The sequence below is a fragment of the Bufo bufo genome, chromosome 4 (assembly GCF_905171765.1).
Source record: "Bufo bufo chromosome 4, aBufBuf1.1, whole genome shotgun sequence".
NCBI lineage: Eukaryota > Metazoa > Chordata > Amphibia > Anura > Bufonidae > Bufo > Bufo bufo.
Genome location: NC_053392.1, coordinates 282,324,160 through 282,350,274, shown reverse-complemented (window position 1 = coordinate 282,350,274; position 26,115 = coordinate 282,324,160). Strand labels below are relative to the sequence as shown.

The window sequence follows — 26,115 nt, the reverse complement described above, 5'->3', positions numbered from 1 at the left end:
TTATGCCCAGTCCAATTTTTCAACATAATTACTGTATATGCCATGCTTCCGTTTTCGATCCGCAAAATACGGGAACGGAAACACTACTGTTTAAAACGGACCGCAAAACACAAAAAAAGCCATACGGGCATGTGCAAGAGGCCTAATACTGTGCTGCAAAGATTACATAAATCTCATGTCCACAGTTTTTTCTTAGAGGACCTTTCACTATATTAAAAAATCAAAACTAAGCATACAGACATGGAGAGCGGCGCCCAGGGATCTCCCTACACTTACTATTATACCTGGGCGCTGCTCCGTTCTCCCGGTATGGGCTCCGGTATCTTCATAGTTAGGCTCCACCCAGGGGAACCTGCCGGCGTCTTTTTCTCCCATGCTGTAGCACTGGCCAATCGCAGCGATCAGCTCATAGCCTGAGTTTTTTTTTTCTCTCTCTGACTATGAGCTGAGCGCAGTGATTGGTCAGCGCTACAGCATGGGAGAAGGAGATGCCGGCAGGTTCCCCTGGGTGGAGCCTAACATGTGAAGATACCGGAGGCTATACCGGGTGAACGGAGCGGCGCCCAGGGATAATAGTAAGTGCAGGGAGATCCCTGGGCGCCGCTCTCCATGTCTGTATACTTGGTTTAGATTTTTTATTGTAGTGAAAGGTCCTCTTTAAGTGTGGAAATTGTCCTGCTGTATGGATTCTGAAATCTTCAGCATGTCAGTTGTTGCAGTTTTCTTGTGTGGATTTCGCCCTTTTCAATGGAAGGGTGAGATCTGCATCAAATCTGCACCAAAATAAATAAATAAAAAATAAAGTGTGTTTTTGTTTTGTTGTTCATTAGGTGGTGTTTTTGTCTGTCTCGCAGCATGCTGTAGCTTTTGGCGTTTTTCCAGGCATTGTGACAACACCTTCCCTATAGGGGGGAAAGGCAATGAAGGAAATGCTAGTGGTAAAAGACCCTGGCTCAGATTACTAGACCTGCACCAGATTTATTACAGGAGCTCAGGATTGCTAATAAATGCGGTGTCGCCATGGACGCTTTTCTTTGCCTCTGTACAAACTATTGGTTGGCTTACTTTCGGCCAGATCTTTACACCAGAATTATGCCGCTTCTTTGACCCCACCCCCTAAAGCATGTTTCCGAGATCAGCTGAATACCGGTTAGGAGAATTACGAAGCAGAAAATATAAAGCGCGTCCATTGTGAAGAAGCTGGTCATGTAATTGTACGCGGTAGAAGCGACCTCTCTGCATTATCAGCTGTCGGGCCGGGCAGCGGCTGCTTGCAGTATGCTTTGATAGGACCTCTGTGAGTTAAACCCCACGTTCAAAACTTCAACCTCCAAATATTCAGCTAGCATAGATATTGAGGTTATTAGTAGCGCTTGTCCATAAGCCTGCTTTAGTTCAGGATTAGTTTCTTTTTTTGAGAGGATTTGTCGTGGGCGCACTACGTTGAGCTCCTGTTCCTACCATTGATACCGGCCTATGACCACATTTTATGGGCCGTGTTGCAAGTCGGTGCCATAACTGTTCACATGGAATTTGTTGTGGCTTCTCCATGCATATCTGGCATAGAGATCTGCTGTAATCCACACTGCACATGAATGGGGGTTTCCAAACCCTTATTTTCACAATGCAGATTTTAGAGCTTGCTACCAGCATTCGCTGTGTTCTGCTGGGGGAAGGTGGTACGTTTTATTCCTGCAGATTTCAACTTTGGCATTTTTAAAAGGGTGATACAAAACCTGTATGTGTATTTGGCGGATTTCATGATGGATTTGTTACGGATTTTTCCATCGTGTGAGTATAGCCTAACAGGCTGAAATACATGCAGTATAATACTTTGGGGATGTTGGAAGCCGAGTACTTTCACACTAGCGTTATTCTTTTCCGGCATTTAGTTCCGTCCTAGGGGCTCCATACCGGAAAAGAACTGATCAGTTTTATCCCCATGCATTCTGAATGGAGAGCAATCCGTTCAGGATGCATCAGGATGTCTTCAGTTCAGTCTTTTCGACTTTTCAGGACGGAGATAATACCGCAGCATGCTACGGTCTTAACTCCGGCCAAAAAAAGAATTACCTGAATGCCAAATCCAGCCCCGAGTGTTCAGGAAAAACGAATCCTGCATTGCGGTCTGCGCCTGCTCAGACCGCAAAAAAATAAATGCCGGATCCGTTTTTCCGGATGACACCGGAGAGACTGATCCGGCATTTCAATGCATTTGTCATATGGATCAGGATCCTGATCCGTCTGACAAATGCCATCAGTTTGCATACGGTGACGGAACTGCCTGCCGGAATCCTCTGCCGTAAGTGTGAAAGTACCCTAAGAAGTTCCTTCACTATAGGTCTACAGTATGACGCACATGTTTGCACAATTTCCATCCACCCTCTATTACCACTATATGTAGTTTCTACATGCCGCTCTGCCCGTGCATGCCAACGAAGGCAAAGTTCTCTGCCTGCATATTTCTCATTTTCAGTGTTGTGTATGTGGTCCTGTTGTGACAACATTGGTCATGTCCTCTGCGTGTCCTTGAATAACTCTCGTGCTTAGAAAGTAGAGTGGAAATTTCTCTTCTGAACCTCTCGGTTTATGTCTGCATTACATCCAGGATTCGGCGTGAAATGACATTGCTGTATGTCACACATGCTTCTGCATTTTGTCAGGTCAATATTTTTTTGGCCAGGAGCCAGCTCCCATTGTGATCAAAGTTCACTCTTTTGGCGTACGGTTCCCATGCTGATTCGACCTGAAATAATCTGAGACGTGTAATGTGTTCTTCTCTGAACTGCATAATCTACCTAACAACTTAATCTTTGTGTTCACACTGAGAAATGTAACAGGATTATTTGTCTAGGCGAAAAGTTCTCTTTGCGCTCAGATGGCGTGCCATTTATAAAGTGAGTCGCTTTGCAGAAATCTACTAAAGGTAAAAAAGTATAGCAAGTACGACGACAATTGCATGCAAAAGAGCTATGATCTGTTTTTTTGGTCATGCTTGTGACCATATTCTGGGGAATCTTGTATTTGACATATTTTATTAAATATTTGCATCAAAAGGGTTGAAATGAAAGCGCCATGGTCTGTATTCTCCATTTTCGGCTTCAGAATGGCTTTGGCACCTAGTATGACAACTTTATCTATGTTCTTCACTCGTTTTTGTGGCAAACAATACCAGCCCTTAAACTTGGAAACGGTTTAATATGAATTGTGGTGTAAATTGTCACATTTTCCAGGTCCTGTGCGCCACCGTTACAATTCCATCTAAGACGAGAACCGTCCTACAACTCAGCAGGACTTTGTGCTATCAGCTGAGGTCCCTTTACAGCAAGGATGCCCAACCTGCGGCCCTCTAGCTGTTGCAAAACTACAACTCCCAGCATGCCCTAATAGATGTAGGCTGTCCAGGCATGCTGGGAGTTGTAGTTTTGCAATAGCTGGAGTGCCGCAGGTTGTGTATCCCTGCTTTATAGTCTTCATGATTCTCCATGTTGTGCTGTACATCTGCAATGCTCCTAGGAGATAATACTTTCATAAACTGTCTGACGGATCATACCACTAGCATCCTTGTTTATGACGATGGTCATAAAGGAGTATAATAGGCCCCATAGATCAGGCTCTGTACGAATAATACATCCATATGTATGCTGCCTTAGTGCGGCCATACACATTCATTAGCTGTTGGCTGAATGATAATTATCCATTATTTTTCACAACTCCAACCGAACATGTGTTTGTATTTCATGGGGAGAGGGGAAAATGCCTCTGCCGGACCCTTCTGACAGCAGCTTATCTACCTGGAGAACAAAAGGGTCAGGCGAAGATATTCACTTTGCCTGATCCTCTCCCGCCCCTCGTTGGCCAAACCCGCTGTTCTTAGTATGTTTGGCTGTTAATAAACTGTGGTACCTTAAACCTGCATTGGTGCACAAGGGCCAGTCGGTCACAAATCTGCCTGAGGGCTTATGCACACGGCTGTAAGTTTTTTACGGTCCACAAATCGCAGATCCCGACTGAGTGCGTGCCACCATTTATTCTTTAACTTCTGTACAAATGTCCTGTCTGTCTGCAAAATGGACAAGAGTCAGACATGTTCTGTCTTTTAGTGGTGCCATAGAACAGCCTTCTGGATGCAACAGCACATTGTGTACTGTCTGCATTTTTTTTTGTGGCTACATTGACATGAATGGGTCCACTTCTGATCTGCAAAAAAATCGGATGCGGTCCGAACATACGGTTGTGTGTATGAGCCCTAAAGATGAGGCCCCTTTAACTTGGAAATATGTACACATGACATATTGTACTTTCATTACATGTTTTATATGCTCTTCTGTTGAGTTCTTAGGGCTCATGCACACGACCGTTTGGATTTTTCAGTGTTTTGCAGGCCGTTTTTAGTGGATCAGATTTTTAGTTTCAGTAGTGGTTCCGTTTTCCCGGATGGCGTATACAGTAATTACATAGATAAAATTGGGCTGGGCATAAAATTTCCAATAGATGGAATGGATACGGAAGACATATGGAGTACATTCCGTATGTGTGTTTTTTTTTTGTTTTTTTTTTGCGGACCTTTTGACATGAATGGAGCCACAGAATGTGATTTGCGGGCAATAATAGGACATGTTCTATCTTTGAACGGAAAAGGAATGCACACTGAGACAAAGTAAAGCATACTAAACTAAAAAAACGGCCAGTATACTGAACGCAAAAAACGGTTGTGTGCATAAGCCCTTATACTATTGACTGCTTCAGAACAACTTGATGTGTACATACTAAAAGGTAAAACACTCGGTAACACTGACATGGAAAAGGATCTAGGAATTTTAATAAACAGCAAACTAAGCTGCAAAAACCAGTGTCAGGCAGCTGCTGCCAAGGCCAATAAGATAATGGGTTGCATCAGAAGGGGCATAGATGCCCGTGATAAGAACATAGTCCTACCACTTTACAAATCACTGGTCAGACCACACATGGAGTACTGTGTACAGTTCTGGGCTCCTGTAAACAAGGCAGACATAGCAGAGCTGGAGAGGGTTCAGAGGAGGGCAACTAAAGTAATAACTGGAATGGGGCAACTACAGTACCCTGAAAGATTATCAAAATTAGGGTTATTCACTTTAGAAAAAAGACGACTGAGGGGAGATCTAATTAATATGTATAAATATATCAGGAGTCAGTACAGAGATCTCTCCCATCATCTATTTATCCCCAGGACTGTGACTGTGACGAGGGGACATCCTCTGCGTCTGGAGGAAAGAAGGTTTGTACACAAACATAGAAGAGGATTCTTTACGGTAAGAGCCGTGAGACTATGGAACTCTCTGCCTGAGGAGGTGGTGATGGTGAGTACAAGAAAGGAATTCAAGAGGGGCCTGGATGTATTTCTGGAGCGTAATAATATTACAGGCTATAGCTACTAGAGAGGGGTCGTTGATCCAGGGAGTTATTCTGATTGCCTGATTGGAGTCGGGAAGGAATTTTTTTTATTCCCCTAAAGTGGGGAAAATTGGCTTCTACCTCACAGGAGTTTTTTTTGCCTTCCTCTGGATCAACTTGCAGGATAACAGGCCGAACTGGATGGACAAATGTCTTTTTTCGGCTTTATGTACTATGTTACTACCCTGTAGACAATCTAGTAGTGGGCTCTGCCACTTATCTAAATGCCCCCCAAAAAAAAATCTGTCTGATTTGACCTTTGGAAGGAGATTTTGTTAATCATACGCCAGCATTAAATCTTATTGACTGATGGTTTTTTTTTCTCCCCCTTTCATCCATGCTTAGACTTTAAAATGAGTAGAGTAATTGCCTCGTACAGAGCGAAACATCATGGAAGTTTTACTTCTGCCTGAAGCGGTCTAGTTGCAAAATGTTGAATCTAAATCTCTTCCTGTCATTAATTGTTCTATAGGGTGTGGCTGAAAGGCTGGGGAAGTAATGGAAATACTCAAGTATATGTACTCTGGAATTGTGTCCTTCCTCTTTTGTTTTTAGAAACTGATCAACCTTGAGCACTTTGAAGGTTATGACTTGTACCATAGCAACTGAGCGTTCAGCCGGACATAATGTACGTAACCATTGCCTCACATTGAGGAGCCTGTGTTTTCTTTTTCTTCCATCTGATAGTTAACTTTTTCTTCTTGTCTTCTTAAAAGTATTGCTGTGCCAAGTGTGCCTTGTACCTTGAGTTCTCAGAAAGTGATAAAACAGGTTTGAACGAGTAGTTGAGATCGGCCTACCAGCGTGGGTAAGCTGCGCAGTCCCGTGTCGGTGGTATTTCAGGTTGGAGCACTGTTCCACTGAAAACACAAGTTTTGAGTTTGTTTCTCAGTGTGGTCAAGGAAAGTGTTTGGCGTGTTCAACTAAATAGTCTCTGATTTTTAGATGTCATTTCAATCTAAATACATATTTGTACAATTGCTTTAAGACAGATGGTATTTCCATCCGGGTGCTTTTGGAATGGACGACACCCAGACTGAATGCCGACCCATTCAATTGAGCTATTTTCTACAATCGGGCCATGTCAAGATAATCAAAGCATGTATCATTATGTTCAAAATTTCCCAAATAACTCAATCGCTCAAGTGAATGGGTGTGTGACAAAAAAGAGCCATACACTATACTTAATCTGTGTGCGGCCCTTTAGAAACGCGTGTCAGTGTTCACTATCCAGAACAGGGACTAGTTTCCTCTAGTCTGGCAGAAAGGGGCCTAAAGGTGGCCATATACATACGAGCAAAGTCTAATTTTGATGAGACCTATTAACTTATGTGCAGTGACCTCCCAACTCTCCCTTGCCCTATGCTCCTTCCACCACCTCAGCCCCCAGTGCTTAAACACCCTGAAAGACCAGGCCACTTTTTACACTTCTGACCTACACTACTTTCACCGTTTATTGCTCGGTCATGCAACTTACCACCCAAATGAATTTTACCTCCTTTTCTTCTCACTAATAGAGCTTTCATTTGGTGGTATTTCATTGCTGCTGACATTTTTACTTTTTTTGTTATTAATGATTTTTTTGCAAAAAAATGACATTTTTCACTTTCAGTTGTAAAATTTTGCAAAAAAAACGACATCCATATAGAAATTTTGCTCTAAATTTATAGTTCTACATGTCTTTGATAAAAAAAAAATGTTTGGGTAAAAAAAAAATGGTTTGGGTAAAAGTTATAGCGTTTACAAACTATGGTACAAAAATGTGAATTTCCGCTTTTTGAAGCAGCTCTGACTTTCTGAGCACCTGTCATGTTTCCTGAGGTTCTACAATGCCCAGACAGTACAAACACCCCACAAATGACCCCATTTCTGAAAGTACACACCCTAAGGTATTCGCTGATGGGCATAGTGAGTTCATAGAACTTTTTATTTTTTGTCACAAGTTAGCGGAAAATGATGATTTATTTTTTTTATTTTTTTTTCCTTACAAAGTCTCATATTCCACTAACTTGTGACAAAAAATAAAAACTTCTATGAACTCACTATGCCCATCAGCGAATACCTTGGGGTCTCTTCTTTCCAAAATGGGGTCACTTGTGGGGTAGTTATACTGCCCTGGCATTCTAGGGGCCCAAATGTGTGGTAAGGAGTTTGAAATCAAATTCTGTAAAAAATGACCTGTGAAATCCGAAAGGTGCTCTTTGGAATATGGGCCCCTTTGCCCACCTAGGCTGCAAAAAAGTGTCACACATCTGGTATCTCCGTACTCAGGAGAAGGTGGGGAATGTGTTTTGGGGTGTCATTTTATATATACCCATGCTGGGTGAGAGAAATATCTTGGCAAAAGACAACTTTTCCCATTTTTTTTATACAAAGTTGTCATTTGACCAAGATATTTATCTCACCCAGCATGGGTATATGTAAAAAGACACCCCAAAACACATTCCTCAACTTCTCCTGAGTACGGGGATACCAGATGTGTGACACTTTTTTGCAGCCTAGGTGGGCAAAGGGGCCCATATTCCAAAGAGCACCTTTCGGATTTCACTCCTCATTTTTTCCTGAATTTGATTTCAAACTCCTTACCACACATTTGGGCCCCTAGAATACCAGGGCAGTATAACTACCCCACAAGTGACCCCATTTTGGAAAGAAGACACCCCAAGGTATTCCGTGAGGGGCATGGCGAGTTCCTAGAATTTTTTATTTTTTGTCACAAGTTAGTGGAAAATGATGATTTTTTTTTTTTTTTTTTTTTTTTCATACAAAGTCTCATATTCCACAAACTTGTGACAAAAAATAAAAACTTCCATGAACTCACTATGCCCATCAGCGAATACCTTGGGGTCTCTTCTTTCCAAAATGGGGTCACTTGTGGGGTAGTTATACTGCCCTGGCATTCTAGGGGCCCAAATGTGTGGTAAGTAGGTAAATGACCTGTGAAATCCGAAAGGTGCTCTTTGGAATGTGGGCCCCTTTGCCCACCTAGGCTGCAAAAAAGTGTCACACATCTGGTATCTCTGTATTCAGGAGAAGTTGAGGAATGTGTTTTGGGGTGTCTTTTTACATATACCCATGCTGGGTGAGATAAATATCTTGGTCAAATGCCAACTTTGTATAAAAAAATGGGAAAGTTGTCTTTTGCCAAGATATTTCTCTCACCCAGCATGGGTATATGTAAAATGACACCCCAAAACACATTCCCCAACTTCTCCCGATTACGGAGATACCAGATGTGTGACACTTTTTTGCAGCCGAGGTGGGCAAAGGGGCCCATATTCAAAAGAGCACCTTTCGGATTTCACAGGTCATTTTTTACAGAATTTGATTTCAAACTCCTTACCACACATTTGGGCCCCTAGAATGCCAGGGCAGTATAACTACCCCACAAGTGACCCCATTTTGGAAAGAAGAGACCCCAAGGTATTCGCTGATGGGCAAAGTGAGTTCATGGAAGTTTTTATTTTTTGTCACAAGTTAGTGGAATATGAGACTTTGTATGAAAAAAAAAAAAAAAAAAAATAAGCATTTTCCACTAACTTGTGACAAAAAATAAAAAATTCTAGGAACTCGCCATGCCCCTCACAGAATACCTTGGGGTGTCTTCTTTCCAAAATGGGGTCACTTGTGGGGTAGTTATACTGCCCTGGCATTTTCCAGGGGCCCTAATGTGTGGTAAGTAGGTAAATGACCTGTGAAATCCTAAAGGTGCTCTTTGGAATATGGGCCCCTTTGCCCACCTAGGCTGCAAAAAAGTGTCACACATGTGGTATCGCCGTATTCAGGAGAAGTTGGGGAATGTGTTTTGGGGTGTCATTTTACATATACCCATGCTGGGTGAGAGAAATATCTTGGCAAAAGACAACTTTTCCCATTTTTTTATACAAAGTTGGCATTTGACCAAGATATTTCTCTCACCCAGCATGGGTATATGTAAAATGACACCCCAAAACACATTCCCCAACTTCTCCTGAGTACGGCGATACCAGATGTGTGACACTTTTTTGCAGCCTAGATGCGCAAAGGTGCCCAAATTCCTTTTAGGAGGGCATTTTTAGACATTTGGATACCAGACTTCTTCTCACGCTTTGGGGCCCCTAGAATGCCAGGGCAGTATAAATACCCCACATGTGACCCCATTTTGGAAAGAAGACACCCCAAGGTATTCAATGAGGGGCATGGCGAGTTCATAGAAATTTTTTTTTTTTGCCACAAGTTAGCGGAAATTGATATTTTTAATTTTTTTCTCACAAAGTCTCCCGTTCCGCTAACTTGGGACAAAAATTTCAATCTTTCATGGACTCAATATGCCCCTCACGGAATACCTGGGGGTGTCTTCTTTCCGAAATGGGGTCACATGTGGGGTATTTATACTGCCCTGGCATTCTAGGGGCCCTAAAGCGTGAGAAGAAGTCTGGAATATAAATGTCTAAAAAATTTTACGCATTTGGATTCCGTGAGGGGTATGGTGAGTTCATGTGAGATTTTATTTTTTGACACAAGTTAGTGGAATATGAGACTTTGTAAGAAAAAAAAAAAATAATTCTGCTAACTTGGGCCAAAAAAATATCTGAATGGAGCCTTACAGAGGGGTGATAAATGACAGGGGGGTGATCAATGACAGGGGGGTGATCAATGACAGGGGGGTGATCAGGGAGTCTATATGGGGTGATCACCACAGTCATTGATCATGCCCCTGTAAGGCTTCATTCAGACGTCCGGATGCGTTTTGCGGATCGGATCCATCTATCAGTGCATCCGTAAAAATCATGCGGACATCTGAATGGAGCTTTACAGGGGGGTAATCAATGACAGGGGGGTGATCACCACAGTCATTGATCATGCCCCTGTAAGGCTTCATTCAGACGACCGGATGCGTTTTGCGGATCCGATCCATGTATCAGTGCATCCGTAAAAATCATGCGGACATCTGAATGGAGCTTTACAGGGGGGTGATCAGGGAGTCTATATGGGGTGATCACCACAGTCATTGATCATGCCCCTGTAAGGCTTCATTCAGACGTCCGGATGCGTTTTGCGGATCCGATCCATCTATCAGTGGATCCGTAAAAATCATGCGGACGTCTGAATGGAGCTTTACAGGGGGTTGATCAATGACAGGGGGGTAATCAATGACAGGGGGGTGATCAGGGAGTCTATATGGGGTGATCAGGGGCTAATAAGGGGTTAATAAGTGATGGGGGGGGGGTGTAGTGTAGTGTAGTGGTGCTTGGTGCTACTTTACTGAGCTACCTGTGTCCTCTGGTGGTCGATCCAAACAAAGGGGACCACCAGAGGACCAGGTAGCAGGTATATTAGACGCTGTTATCAAAACAGCATCTAATATACCTGTTAGGGGTTAAAAAAAACACATCTCCAGCCTGCCAGCGAACGATCGCCGCTGGCAGGCTGGAGATCAACTCTCTTACCTTCCGTTCCTGTGAGCGCGCGCGCCTGTGTGCGCGCGTTCACAGGAAATCTCGCGTCTCGCGAGATGACGCGTATATGCGTGACTGTGCGCAGCGCTGCCACCTCCGGAACGCGATCCTGCGTTAGGCGGTCCGGAGGTGGTTAGAAACGCGTGTCAGTGTTCACTATCCAGAACAGGGACTAGTTTCCTCTAGTCTGGCAGAAAGGGGCCTAAAGGTGGCCATATACATACGAGCAAAGTCTAATTTTGATGAGACCTATTAACTTATGTGCAGTGACCTCCCAACTCTCCCTTGCCCTATGCTCCTTCCACCAATATAATTGGCCATGTTCAATTTTAGAATGCCCAATCTTTCATTATCACAGATAAGTCGCAGAGGTCTCTGGTAGTAGTTTTCTCCCCTCTCTCCATTCAAAACACATGCATATGTATAGGGGGGAGGGTTGAAGGAGAAGTGTTTGGCTATGTTCACATGATTGAATTCTGTTACTGATTCCGTTGCAGAAGGCGTACATTTTCCAATAACTTTCCATTGACTTAAATGGGGGAAATAGCCATCATGTGCACATAGTGGTGGAAAAAAAACACTACAAAATGGAGATACACTTCTGAAATGGCATGTTACTTCTTAGTGGTTTTTGACTTGAAGCCAAGGGAGAGCAGAGAAAACCAATAGCCATTTTTCCAAGCGTTTTAGCAGTGTTTCTGCCGCCAAAAAGCACTTTTGAATTATCCCAACTAGGCCTAGAAATAGAAAAACAATGGCAAAATACTTTTAAAAACACTTCCAAAATCCTCACTCGCGCTCTTCTAAAACATTTATAAAAATTTTGGCACCCAGTTACTAATCTGCTACAAAATATATTTTTAAATTTTTTATTTTTTTTTGCTGCAGATTTTGCCTTGTGAACATAGTCTTCTAGCTAAGTTTTCCACTCTTTTCTGACCTATCTTTTGGATAGGTCTTCAGCTGCTGATCATCAGGAGTCTGACGCCCAGGACTCCCGCCGATCAGCTGTTTGAGAAGGCATCTGTGCTGAGGCCAGTGTCACGTGGCCTTGGCATAGTTTAGCTCCATGATAGTGAATGGGGTTGAGCTGCCCACAGGCCATGTCGCCTATGGTCGTAGCATCATTGACCTATGGGAAGCAACAGTAAGGTAGTGGCGCCATTGCAAGTTCTACTGCCTTCTCGAACAGCTGATCAGCAGGTTCCTGGGTGTCCGACCCCTAACGATCAGGTTCTGATGACCTATCCAAAGGATACATCATCTGTCAGAAAAAGGCCAAAAAAGAGGATATCCCTTTTTAAGATTTTCTTTTATTTTATTCCAGATTTAAAAGGGTTTTATGGTACAAATGTACATTTTTCTTATTTTTTATTTTTTAATACCTGTGCTTATCTGGAGGCCATTCTTCCCTTTCTGTGAGTGTGCAGAGGTCCGTCAATCAAGCATCTGCTTCCCTCAGGATGTGTTGCAGTTACTTCTTGTTAACCCCTTCCTCTCCTCTCATGAACAATTTAAAATAGGCTAAGAGCTGTATCTCCAGAACAGTGCTAGAATATATTTACTGTATATACTGTACTTGCTCACATTACTATAGAGATTACATCTTTTACGTAAAAAAGGTGAAACCTTTATCTGTAACATACAATACGTGGAAACCATATGGTACAAGTGTCCAGTCTTCATCTAGCTACATGGATTTGAAATGATGGGTAGCCTTCTTAGTGTGTAGGGAGACAGAAAAGTTATGTCCACATTTGAACACCATTTTACTTTACTTTTTAGTTCGATTGTTTCTCTACATACATTAAAATTAAAGCAGAGCTGCATTTTTCATCCTGCTGGACGTCATTGAGGGACGTAATCTAAAATGGTGTTCAAAAGTGAGCATGCCCTTTAATAGTAATGGCAAGTTAGTAACTTAAAATTACTAGTTCATGCAAGTGCCCGAGGGACAAGGCTCTTCTTTTTCCAAGGTTGTGTGGCACGGAGCCCTACATCTGGAAATCCTGGCCTTGTCCTCTGTTTCTTCAGGGTGATAAGTTATAGCAATATGCCATCCTATATATAGCAGTGACTACATTTCCATACTGAATTAAGCTCTAGCTTTGCTGTTAAATGTTTTAGAACGGTCTAGATGTGTAGCACATCTGCATATACTTCTGTTACTCTGTAACCTGAATCAATGAATTACTCGGTTATGAAATGTGAGTTTGCTTAGTCCAGCCGTAACTGTATTACTTGTTAATGTTTTACCTGGACAGGAACATTTCTTAGATTCTTTGTGTAACGGTTGACAAGCTCTAGAAGTTGCATAGCAGATGTGTCAAAGCTTGAGCTCTCCTTATACTCTTATACATACTGTACCTATGCTTCCATTGCTCCTTTTCCTCTCTGGGAACTTAAAACTAAGGCTATGTTTATGCTATTATTTTTTTTTAATTAGTTTTTGCTACGGATTCCGCATTAAAAATGCTTGCAAATCATCTGATTTCAGTAAACAAAAAAAAAAGCTTTTTTACAGTGTTGTTGTTGTGTTTTTTTTTTTTTTTTTTTTTTTTTTTACTCACAATTTAAAAAAACCCTGCTGAATCTGCTTTGAATCCACATCCAGACTTCCCATTGAAGATGGGCAAGATCAAAAACCTCATCAACAAACCACATTGTATACATAAAAACTGCGTCCAAAATAACATGAGGAATCCTGAAGCGGATTCGGCATCAGTTTTTTTTATTTTTATTATTTCATCACACGGAAAACTCTGTGAACATACCCTAAGCGTGTATGTATTTTAAGCATATGTATATGGAAATCTTAAAGGGGTTGTGCAGATGTTTTATATTGTTGACCCATCACTTGAGCGGAGTGAGTACTAGTAATTGCACTGCGCTGCTGCTGCAATGGGGACAATGCATAGTGTAATGAAGAGGAAGCAGCACTTGCATGGAGCGCTACCTCCTTTTCAAATAGCTGATGTCGGGGGTGTCGGACCACTGCTGATCAGATATTGATGACCTATCTTGAGGATAGTTCATCAGTATAAAGCCCCTACAGAACCTCTTTAACTGTAACTAAAGTTTTGTTGAAAGCTCTTAGTGTCTTTTTAATTTCATTGGCTCTGCTCAGCTTTTTGAGCGTGTAGAGTACGTGTCCATAAAGAGTATATGGGATCTGTACTTAACACACTGGAAAAGCCAAGCAGCGCCTATGAAAGCCATTTTATTTTTATAATTTTTTTTCCAATTAAGGTTTAGTTCCCCTTTAAGATACCATGATGGTGCTCTCTAATAAAGATCTATAACCTGGAAACAGATTTACAGTATATATTTTGGATTACTATATATCAGTTTTAGCAGTTCTGTCGCCGGAACTGCCTGTCAGATCCGTCAAAACGCATGCAAACTGATGGCATTTGTAATCCTGATCCGTATGACAAATGCATTGAAATGCCGGATCAGTCTCTCCGGTGTCATCCGGAAAAACTGATCCAGCATTTTTTCCCCCACATTTTTTGCGGTCTGAGCATGCGCAGACCTCAATGCCGGATCCAGCATTCCGGCAAGTGTTCTGAAATTTAGTCCGGAGATAAAACCGTAGCATGCTGCGGTATTATCTCCGTCCTGAAAAGTCTAAAAGACTGAACTGAAGACCTCCATTATGCATCCTGAACAGATTACTCTCCATTCAGAATGCATGGGGATATACCTAATCAGTTCTTTTCCGGTATAGAGCCCCTAGGACTGAACTCAATGCCGGAAAAGAATAACGCTAGTGTGAAAGTACCCTAAGATTGGTATCAATATTCCTTGGCTTTCTTATGTAAGCATTTGAATTTTGCTTGCGTAGCTGTATATAATGAGAAGGATTTGACGTGTAAAAGCATACCTGTCGTTTCTGGCATGTGCTGAACACATTGAATGCTGCTGCTGGGGTTTCTATTGAAAGGAACCACAACGTGAGCTCCTCTTTGCGTCTGCAAGTCTTTTCTTTTTCTTTTATTTTTTTTCCTTGACACATTCATTAGATGCTATGAAATGTCTAGTATTTGCTCTGTTAAATAGTCGATGAAGTTTTATACTGATGCCAAGTGTGAGGAATGTCTGGAATGTAGGGTTGCTCAGCTTTGATAAAGTTTGCTTTGTTCTTCTCATGACTTGATCCATAGACTATTTGATTTCTCATTGCTCTTTAATGTATTTGGCAGTATGACCTTGTCCACTATTTTTATGGATTCCAATTTTGCCATGAGTAAAGATCTTTTCTCTTGGTATTCTGTAAACGGTCTATATCGGAGGATTGTAAGTAGTAAAAGCCACCATATTAATGTCTGTCGAACCTTCCATTTTTGGTGGAACTGATTAACCGTATAACCTGTATGTAGAGCTCCTGACTCTCCCCCGACAGATGATGTTGGGGGGGGAGAATTATTGGGTGCTTTGAATTTTAACACCCGATTTGTCTGTTTGCGGCTTTCTTCTTTCTCCCCAATGAAAACGCATGCACACTCCACCGAACAAAGCTGTGTATGGGTGAGTCAGGAAGAACAGCTGTTGGCCAAACAACCATTCAGTCGACAGCTGTTGAAGGTGTATGGGCACCTTAATATCCATGTGCCAATTGGCATTTCTCTGGTAATCCAATAAAATGAGCAAAAATCTGCTTGATAAAAACTCATCAGGTCATTTGCTGTTGACAGTGAGCGACTGTAAACATCCTCGACTGGAAGCTGTGAAGAAGTCGATGGGCTTTCAGTCGGATGTTTGCAGCTGCCAACTGCCATTGGCTTCAAGAATTTCTCAATGATATCAAAGCATGGGAGCCCATTTTTATCTTCCGATTGTATATTGCTGCTGTGTTGCACAATCTTTATAAAGTTCATGAACCTGGTCTTTTTTTGTCATTGGTATTGTGATGGAACCTAGCTGCAAAAATGTTGTACCGAAGTATACTGCAAAATCAAATCGCCATTTACCAGATGGCTTCACCTACAAGGCTGGCTGATATTTAGCCAGTTTGTGTGTGTGATGGATTTCTGCACAAATTGGTCATGAAATGTGATCTGATCTTCATCTAAGGCTACTTTCACACGAGCGTTCGGTTGTCCGCTCGTGCGCTCCGTTTGAAGGGGCTCACGAGCGGCCCCGAACGCATCCGTCTGGCCCTAATGCATTCTCAGTGGAGGCGGATCCACTGAGAATGCATCCGCCTGCCAGCGCTCAGCCTCCGCTCCGCTCAGTGAGCGGACACCTGAACGCTGCTTGCAGCGTTCGGGTGTCCGCCTGGCCGTGCGGAGGCGAGCGGATCCGTCCAGACATAATGGAAGTCAATGGGGACGGATCCGCTTGAAGATGACACCATATGGCTCAATCTTCAAGCGGATCCGTTCCCCATTGACTTTCAATGTAAAGTCTGAACGGATCCGCTCAGGCTACTTTCTGACTGAACGGATGCAAACGTCTGCATTATCGGAGCGGATCCGTCTGATGAAACATCAGACGGATCCGCTCCGAACGCTTGTGTGAAAGTAGCCTAAGTCACAACAATAGACAATCACAGTCTGCTTAAACTAATAACACACAAAGAATTAAATGTTACCATGTTTTTATTGAACACACCATGTAAACATTCACAGTGCAGGTGGAAAAAGTATGTGAACCCTTGGATTTAATAACTGGTTGAACCTCCTTTGGCAGCAATAACTTCAACCAAACGTTTCCTGTAGTTGCAGATCAGACGTGCACAACGGTCAGGAGTAATTCTTGACCATTCCTCTTTACAGAACTGTTTCAGTTCAGCAATATTCTTGGGATGTCTGGTGTGTATCGCTTTCTTGAGGTCATGCCACAGCATCTCAATCGGGTTGAGGTCAGGACTCTGACTGGGCCACTCCAGAAGGCATATTTTCATCTGTTTAACCCATTCTGTTGTTGATTTACTTCTATTGAGCTTCAGCTGGTGGACAGATGGCCATAAGTTCTCCTGCAAAATGTCTTGATAAACTTCACAGTTGGGATGAGGTTTTGATGTTGGTGTGCTGTGCCTCTTTTTCTCCACACATAGTGTTGTGTGTTTCTTCCAAACAACTCAACTCAACTTTTGGTTTCATCTGTCCACAGAATATTTTGCCAGTACAGCTGTGGAACATCCAGGTGCTCTTGTGCAAACTGTAAACGTGCAGCAATGTTTGTTTTGGATAGCAGTGGCTTCCTCTGTGGTATCCTCCCATGAAATCCATTCGTGTTTAGTGTTTTACGTATCTTAGATTCGCGAACAGGGATGTTAGAATATGCCAGAGACTTTTGTAAGTCTTTAGCTGACACTCTAGGATTCTTCTTTACCTCATTGAGCAGTCTGCGCTGTGCTCTTGCAGTCATCTTTACAGGACTGCCACTCTAGGGAGAGTATCAGCAGTGCTGAACTTTCTCCATTTATAGACCATTTGTCTTACCGTGGACTGATGAACAGCAAGGCTTTTGGAGATACTTTTATAATCCTTTCCAGCTTTATGTAAGTGAACAATTCTTAATCGTAGGTCTTCTGAGAGCTCTTTTGTGCAAGGCATCATTCACATCAGGCAATGCTTCTTGTGAAAAGCAAACCCAGAACTGGTGTGTGTTTTTTATAGGGCAGGGCAGCTGTAACCAACACCTCATCTCATTGATTGGACTTCAGTTGGCTGACACCTCACTCCAATTAGCTCTTGGAGATGTCATTAGTCTAGGGGTTCACATACTTTTTCCACCTGCACTGTGAATGTTTACATGTGTTCAATAAAAACATGGTAACATTTAATTCTTTGTGTGTTATTAGTTTAAGCAGACTGTGATTGTCTATTTTTGTGACTTAGATGAAGATCAGATCACATTTTATGACCAATTTGTGCAGAAATCAATATCATTCCAAAGGGTTCACATACTTTTTCTTGCAACTGTGTGTATACATTTTTGCGGACCCATAGACTTCAATCGGGCCACATCCTGATTTTCACTGACAAGTATAGGACATGTTTTTTTTTTATTTGTTTTGCAGAGCCGTAGAACAGAAGATAAGGGCCCCATGGAAGTGAATGGGTCCACATCTAATCCGCCAAAAAGCGTCCATGTTTTTGCGGACAGCATACGGCCGTCTGAATGAGCCCTAAGGGGTATGCACACGACTGTATGTAGTTTGCGGAAAAAATACGGATGAGTCCGTGTGCATTCTGTATTTTGCGGAATGGAACAGCTGGCCCCTAATAGAACAGTCCTATCCTTGTCTGTAATGCAGACAATAATAGGACACATTTTTTGCGGAACGGAAATACGGACATATGGAAACGGAATAACCTCCGTGTGTGTGTGTTTTTGTTTTTGCGGAACCATTGAAATGAATGGTTCCGCATATGGGCCGCAAAAAAAAATGGATCGGGCATGGAAAGAAAATACGGTCGTTTGCATGAGCCCTAAGTAAGAGGGAATATAGAATTATATGCCAGCCATTCAAATGAATGGCCAATAATGTAAGATATGGAAGCGCTGGGTCTGCCAGAGAAGGAGCCTCCCTTACACATCAGCTCTTGGTTCTGACACATTGGATGGGGGGGATTTGAGCATGGCAGCCCCCCTCTGCCATTAATTGTAGTTGCATGTGCTCTTTATGGACATGCATAGAAAAGCTGCATGGCAGCATGTTGTGCGGTGTGTTTTGGCATGGTTGTATAGCTGAATTTATGTATTTTCCTTCCGGTAGATCTCCGTTTTCTCCTGTTTTTGTCTGTGTGCCTTTATGGTTGCTACAAAGCATAAGCTTGTCACATTTCTTGGTGTACGATTACATCGTGCTGGAATGTCGACTATACAGTAAGAATGTCGGGGCTTTTTTTTTTTCTTTTAGTAGCTGCGTTCATAACTTGGCAGAGTGGTACTGTAGATATAAGATAGCTGGAGAGGCAAAAAGTAGTGTGCGTCTCCAATGGATTAACATCTTGGCTATAAGAGAACATTCATTTTGACATTCCATGTCTTCATCAAGGGCAGTAGTGCTCTCAAAATTCCTTCTTGGCTTCCAAGATTTTGCTCTCCAAAATGAATGCAGTGCGGCCTAACTTTTTAATAGGTTTTCTCATTCTATATTGCTTCAATAACCAGTGAATAGGTTCCACCCTCTATATATTTTTATTTTATCTTTTTTCTGTGTAAAATTGCTTAACAGTACACTTACTGGTAATTATTTTTTGTTTTCCCAATCCCCCCCCCATATGATATGGTGATTTCTGGTTTTATGTGTTCAGTATACCATGTAACAGAAGTGACTGATGCACTTATAAAAGTGAGATTAGCTTGTAAATAAGTTACACAATGTCCTATGTCAATGAAGTGTAACCGCATGCTGTGCTGAGGGTTACAAGTGCTAAGGTTTATCTGCATGCTCCAGTGATGTAAATCGGACTCTATTCGTAGAAGAGCCAATGCCTTTTTTTATTTTTATTTTTTTTTATTCTCGACCGTGTGAAGCCCATGCTGTGGACTGCAATTTGCGGTCCGCAATGCACGGGTGCCGCATGGGGATCTCAGACCCTTCACTTGAATGGGTCCACGATCTGTCCGTTCCGCAAAAAGATAGAGCAAGTTCTAACTTTTTGCGGTGCAGAGGCACGGAACGCCTTGATGCACTCCGTAGTGTTCCGCTCCGTGCTTCCGTTCATCAAATGCGGTCCGCAATACGGCAATGGGCAGCACACGTTCGTGTGAATGAGACCTAACTCTTCATGAACTCCTAGGATAAAAGGAGTTTTAAGTACCCTGCCAACACAGGGTGATTGACAGCCCTATCTGCATTAGGCCTCATGCACCAACGTAGTTTCGGTCTGCATCCAATTCCCCCCCCCCCCCCCTTTTTTTAAGGTCCTCCTGGGCAGCATGCCCGCTGTCTTCAGGTTATGTTTGACTCGGATCTTTGTTGCTTCGCATATTCAGTCTTGGACGCTGTTGTCTGCACCTCAAGAATATCTCCAGTTCATGTTCCTCCTCCTCACCCACTAAGTTCTCCTCGGTGCTGCACCTCCTTACATATATTCTCTCATTTCTGCCATGGACAACCAGGTTAATTCCCAACCTCCTTTTAAGTGTGCCTTAAAACCACATCTTCTTGGGCAGGCATATGTTCCCTTAACTGTCTCTTCCCTGTTTACCCCTTGCCCTTCATCCTTCAGAAATGAACTCCATCACCCAACAGTAGTCCCCACACTGTGCCATTAGCTCATGCAGCTCCGTCTGCACTACTGTATTTAGTACAAAGAGGACTGTTTTCTAAAGTGGTGCAATCCGTTTTACTTTTTGTGTCGCCCCTACTTCTTCATAGAATGTAAGCTCTTGCGAGCAGGGCCCACATTCCTAGTGTTTCAGTTGGCCTGTGATAATTATGATTTGTACACGCACCCTGTGAATCGTAAAGCGCTACAGATTATGGCGGCGCTATATGAATAAAGGTTATCATTACGCCATCGGTTGCACACAGCCTGCATGGGCAGTTTTGTCGTTGGATCATAAAATGTGCTACTGTAGTCTAATACAAATGGGTGATTTATATGTAGCATAGCTTTTTACCGAGGCAGAAGAATCAACAAGAAGCAGAAATCCATCCAAAAAGTAAACCTGCTGAGCAAGTAATGAAATGCTGCCATGTGGTGGAGCCGGGTAGGTTCTTGTTGAGGACGGCATTGTTTCTGTTGATCAAGCTGGTTTGTCTTCTCTCCCACGTTGCTTCTGTAAACATGACCCAGAACAATCTATGCGCTAGCTGCTCGGTCATGGAGTCATTTGGGAGACTCCCTTGTAATGAAGGAAATGGGCTAATGGCTGTAAAAGCTCTCATTCTAGATTATTTGCATTCACAAACGCTACATCCTCTGTGCAAAGCTGTTTTTGGACCTCTTCCAGTATGTGGCTATGACGTTTATCAGTTGGATAAGAAGGCTGTTCATTCTTCGGCGGCTCTCCAGCAGACCACCGAGGAATGGATGTTGTAGCTTCAGTCTTCTGTTTCCAACCTGTTGTGACTTTTATTCAAATGATGGCTTGCTATAAAAGAGAGTGTAAACGTAAAGGGGTTGTCGGACCACGAAGAAGAAGAATGTAAGACACTAAAGTGAATTCAGCGAGTGCTTAGTAACCTGGAAAGGATGTGCATATATCCAATGGTGGTACTGCCAGCATATAGTATCACCCAGTTAGTGAGCTGCCTAAATAACAACATATTTGGAACTTAGATTTGCCCAAACAGTTGCTGAATTGTAGTGATCAATGCACGTTATTCAGACCTCGGTACTTCTCCGGATCTGTCTGTTCTTCAACATCCATATTGTAGTCTGTATGGGGAAAATGGTAAATTTTTTACCTTTTTATTGGTTCTGCTGTAGAAAGTACATAGAACATTTTAAAGTATATGATCAGTTTGTCATTGTGGCCAGTACAGAAGAGAATAGGGCAGCAGACTAGGTTATTCCTGCTGTCAAATCGCAAAAAAACCCTAAAGGAACAGTGATTTTGTAAAAAATAAAAGTTTGAAGTACTGTACAGTCTAAATTTATGGAATGTATCACCCTATACCTGTGACGGCTAACCTCTGGCACTCCAGCTGTGGTAAAACTACAACCCCCAAGATGTACACTTGCTTGGCTGTTCTCAGAAGTCCATCAAAATAAATGGAGCATGCTGGGAGTTGTAGTTTCACCACAGCTGGGGTGCCAGAGGTTACCCATCACTGCTTATAGAGATAATCCTGTGATAAATAGTGAAGAACTTATTTTTAGTTGTCTTAAAGTTCTTTCGACAAAACTTCCTGCACCCACGAGAGACCCTTAGCCGCAAACTAAAATCAGATGTTTCTTTTTCTCTATTCTGTTTTCCTTTGCAGTGGGCTCACTGCTCCCTCATATACATCCCTAAAAATGTAATTTGGTGATTGCTGACAGCGTATGATCGGGTTATACGTGACGCACTATGTGCTGATGCTGTGCAGGGCCAGAGAAGAGTGGCGAGTACAGCAAGTGCCAACGCCTTGCGCTGACTGCATACTAGTGAGCGCTTCCACAAGTATTTGCTTTATGAGATGCACTGAAAACGTGCATCTTATGAAGTGAAAAATACAGCATATATGTATTACACCTGGTCATTGTTATGGATGTATATGAGGCAGCAGTGAGCCCAGCGTCTTCATAGATCTGCACTGTGAAGATGGATATTCCTTAGCAACAGTCATTTTAGAAACTGCTAAGGGACACTTCAGAGCATTTTCTTTTTCTCCTAGAAATGTACAAAATCTAAAAGTGTATTAGAAAAACATTTCTTATCCCTGTCCCTACACAATAGAAATAAAAAAAAATAGCAGACTTCAACTCTAGCTGGTCCTTGGAGGCTCCGCTCTTTCACTGCTGGGAAAGTACAGAACCCTTCTGGCCGCTGTACCTGCATCTCTGTACAGTTCTTGTTCTGTATAGTGTTACATTTCAGTCCTATATTAAGCTACTTCTGTGGCATATTCCATGCATCATTCCTCTCCCATGAAGTAATATTTCTGATCTGTGTAAGCATCTGGGGAATTTTCTGGGTGTGATGATACCACATGCATTGTGCTCCACATCAATAAAATGATGTTTGTAGATTACTGTGTGTGTGTGTGTGTGGTGTTTTTTTTTTTGTTTTGTTTTTTTTTTTATAAATCTGATTACCAGGAATTTTCTTTTTCTTCCTGTTTGTAACATTTATTACGTCTTCACTTTTAGATTACCTTAGCCAGCATATATGCCCCATTTGAGGGTTTACTTTATCAGACCTCGATCTGTTCTTTATACAGGGGCAGAATATTGCATCCTTGTCTCCAGTTTTGTCTCAGGTATACATATACAGTATGGGAAATTTCTGAGAAACCCAGAAGTAAACCCATGCAAGAACATACAAACTCTATGAGGCCAAGAGTTAGAAGAGCCAGATCAGACTCGGAGCTGTAAGACAATGTTCATATAAGAATTAAGAGCATCCCCATAATATGTAAATATCATAATTTTAAAGGGTTGTCATTCACTCATCGCCAATCTGCCGCTGCTTCTCCGGTCACTGCTGACTTCTACATCCTGGTCCCTCTCGACTCCTGTGTTAAGCAGGGCCAAGAAGTAGACCTGAGAAGCAGTGGAGCAGGCACAGGTAAGGTATTACTTTTTAAAAAGTTTTTTTAAAGTCATTCTGACCCTTTCAAAAATATTTTTACTGGCTAGGCCACCACTTTTAAAAGTGTAGTTATCAGTTACTTGTTTACTGTCATAAGAGATTTAAATGGGTTATCCCATGATTGATGTGAAAAAGTATCATCAGAGCTCGTATAGTACCGTACTATCTCTAACAAAACCAGTCCTCACATGGGTCCAGAGATCTCCCCATTCATTGTTCCAGTTGCTCTGCTAGATCCTCCTCAGCTGGTAGCTCAAGGTATGCGTCCTTTCTCATGGGACATGTCCCTTCTGCTGCAGCTCTTTCCCTGTACCTGTCACAGCTTCTAACAGATACAGCTGGTCACAGTTAAAGGATAGAACTGAGCATATGTGACCATGTCCATCCAGCTCCATAGGTGGACATGCACAAAGATGTACAGATTAAACACCAGGGGGTGCCACTGTAATGATGATAAAGGTATAGCTCATAACTGGAGATTATTATTATTATTAATTCTATTTATTTTTGCGACGGAAAGTAAAAGACTAAAGTAATCAGTTTTTCCTGCTGTATTATATTACAGTAACATTTAATGGTGGCAACTCTTGTACTTATTGTAAGGTAAAATGCAGGGACATATTCTGTAAATGTTTTAGTTTAGAGGGTGCAATATTTTTGCCAAATTCAATATTACAGCCTAATGACCTAAAAAAATCAATAGCAGAAAAGGGAAGCACAAGTAGGGCATTGTGCAACGGGCGCATAACCCTGAGTGAACACGTTCAGTCTTGATAGGTCCTGTTAAAATGTTTCTAATTTAAAATAAGGCAATAGATGTAAAAAGTCCCAATTCTTACATGATGGTGTCTTTCTTGCTACTTGCTTATGCCGTTATGATGCCTTTCTACTATTTATTCCTTAAACTAATTTCTTTAAAGGCTTAACCTATTAACGGAAATATATGAGATGGCCATGAAATGGTAAAAAAACAATAGCTTATACTCCCCTTGCTGATCCCCGGAGCTAGCATTCTGACAATGCCTGGTTTCTGCTCCTCTCTACTTCCTTGTGACAACTTGACAAACCAGGAAATTGCTGGAAATACCCTTTAGTCAATCACAGACTGAGATGGGGCATCGCTGCAGTGGTGATAGGCTGAGCCCCATTCCCAGCCATTTCCTGCTGCATTAACAGGAAGTGGACGGCAGCAGGGATCCAGTCACAATCCGACAGGGAGCGCCAGGGGATCAATAAATTTTAAGCTTAAAATCGCGTGCATGATCAGCATGTATGGAGCAGGCACACATGCTGAGCTTGCTGCATACATAGTGGGTGACGGCTGTATATTACAGCTGGCACCCAGCCACAATTACACTGATGCTAGTCATTTACCCCCCCCCCCCCCCCCCCCAATGCTGCTGTCAGTAGTGATCGTGTTATCAGTAGGGTTAGAGGGATGGGACTCTGTCTGCCTTCCAATTGGAGCACCAGTGGTGACACTGCAGGTCTTCAATTGGCTGCTATGACAGTCTGGGGCCTTGTGGAAGTTTCCAGACCTCTCGTGACTCAGACTGCAATAGTATTCTCAGACAAGCAATCAGCAGATCGCATGTTAAGGGGACTAAAAGTTCCTGTGTAAAAATATAATAAGAATTATAGGTGCCAGAAAATAGCAATGCAAACTTTATTTTGTTTTTCACCATAAAAAAAATATAAAAAATTAAACTATTCAAATTTGGTCTCACCGTAATCCTCTTAGAATGCGGGGAGAAAAACAAAAAAATACAAAGACAAAAGTTGTGACATCAGAAAATGACCTATTCTTTAAATCAAATGTCATGACTTCCTGTTCTGTGCGGGCAGCCACATGAGCCATACACCCAATGGACAGCAGGGGACCCTATAGACCTCTATTGGAGATCTTATGTGACCTCTGCAGAGTTCAGGAAGGAATGGCTGACACTGGGTCCACCATTCACAATAGATGATACCACAGCTTATCTATACAGAGATGCTATCTGTCATCATAATTCTGCCTGAAAAGTTACCTGAACAGGAAGTCCCAACATATTATTCGGCTTCGTAGCCAGTGTGAAAACTACAGGATTTTATTATATTATATATATATATATATATATATATATATATATATATATATATATATAATTTTATTTTTTAATACAGTGACTAGAAAAATGAAAACAAATTGTCAAAACTTCTAGAAAAATCTGCTTAACATAAAAAGTGATTTAAACAATAGGGCATGACACGTTCCCTTTTAAGATTGAAACCCACATCCATCATATTGAATGTAGTTTTATGTCAAATAATGTTTGTTTGATTTTTTTTGTTTTGTTCTATTTTTAGTGTGAAGAGTGTGTTTTGTCAAAAGAAAAAGCTGGAAGATGTCAAGAGGAGTTTCTGAAATATATTGAAGTGTCTGCTGTGGGTTAGATGACCAGGATAATGCAGTTTTTTTTTTCTTTGGGAGCCCCTGGTCCAACAAGTTCTTATAAACTTTTGTGCTCTGCGTGTTCTTAGTTACTCAAGAACAGAGGTTTAGTTTGAGAGGAAGTGTATGGTGGGGGGTGCCGATGTTCTATAGCAAATTTGGAAGGGAAACTGTTCCGTAAACACTTTTGGCGTATCACTTGGCCGTTGGGATGTTAAATCTTGTCATTTATCGTTTATATTGTGTCTGTTTATGCTGGTGGTGTACATTTTGCAGGCAGATGTCATGTCCAGCAGCTGATGTACTTTCCTTCTGAGTGACAGATGATGTAAACATCCTACACTCTCAGCTGTGGAATACAGAAAGCTGGGAGAAGGCTGTTTACGCTGTCTGCCTTGGATAGCAACCGACTGGAAGTGAACTGAACGCCTCTAGACATCACTTCTTCAGTTTTTTATCACCTTGTTACTCATTAATTGTCTGCACCGATATATATGTTTTTGTTTTAATACTTCATGTTTTTGAAGTTTACTCTATATCAAAGGAGACATAGGCCTCTTAATAAATTAAGCGCATGTCTGGCTGACTTTTATTTGAGCTCTAACT

The 26,115-nt window shown here is 42.0% G+C and overlaps 1 long non-coding RNA gene across 1 annotated transcript in view; it reads left to right on the top strand.

Moving 5' to 3' along the window:
- Positions 1-25,510, top strand: part of LOC120996928 — a 34,101-nt gene extending 8,591 nt beyond the window's left edge. Inside the window, exon 2 of the long non-coding RNA XR_005777983.1 lies at positions 25,425-25,510. This is a non-coding gene — a long non-coding RNA (uncharacterized LOC120996928). The remainder of the gene's footprint in view (positions 1-25,424) is intronic.
- Positions 25,511-26,115: the final 605 nt, after the last annotated feature.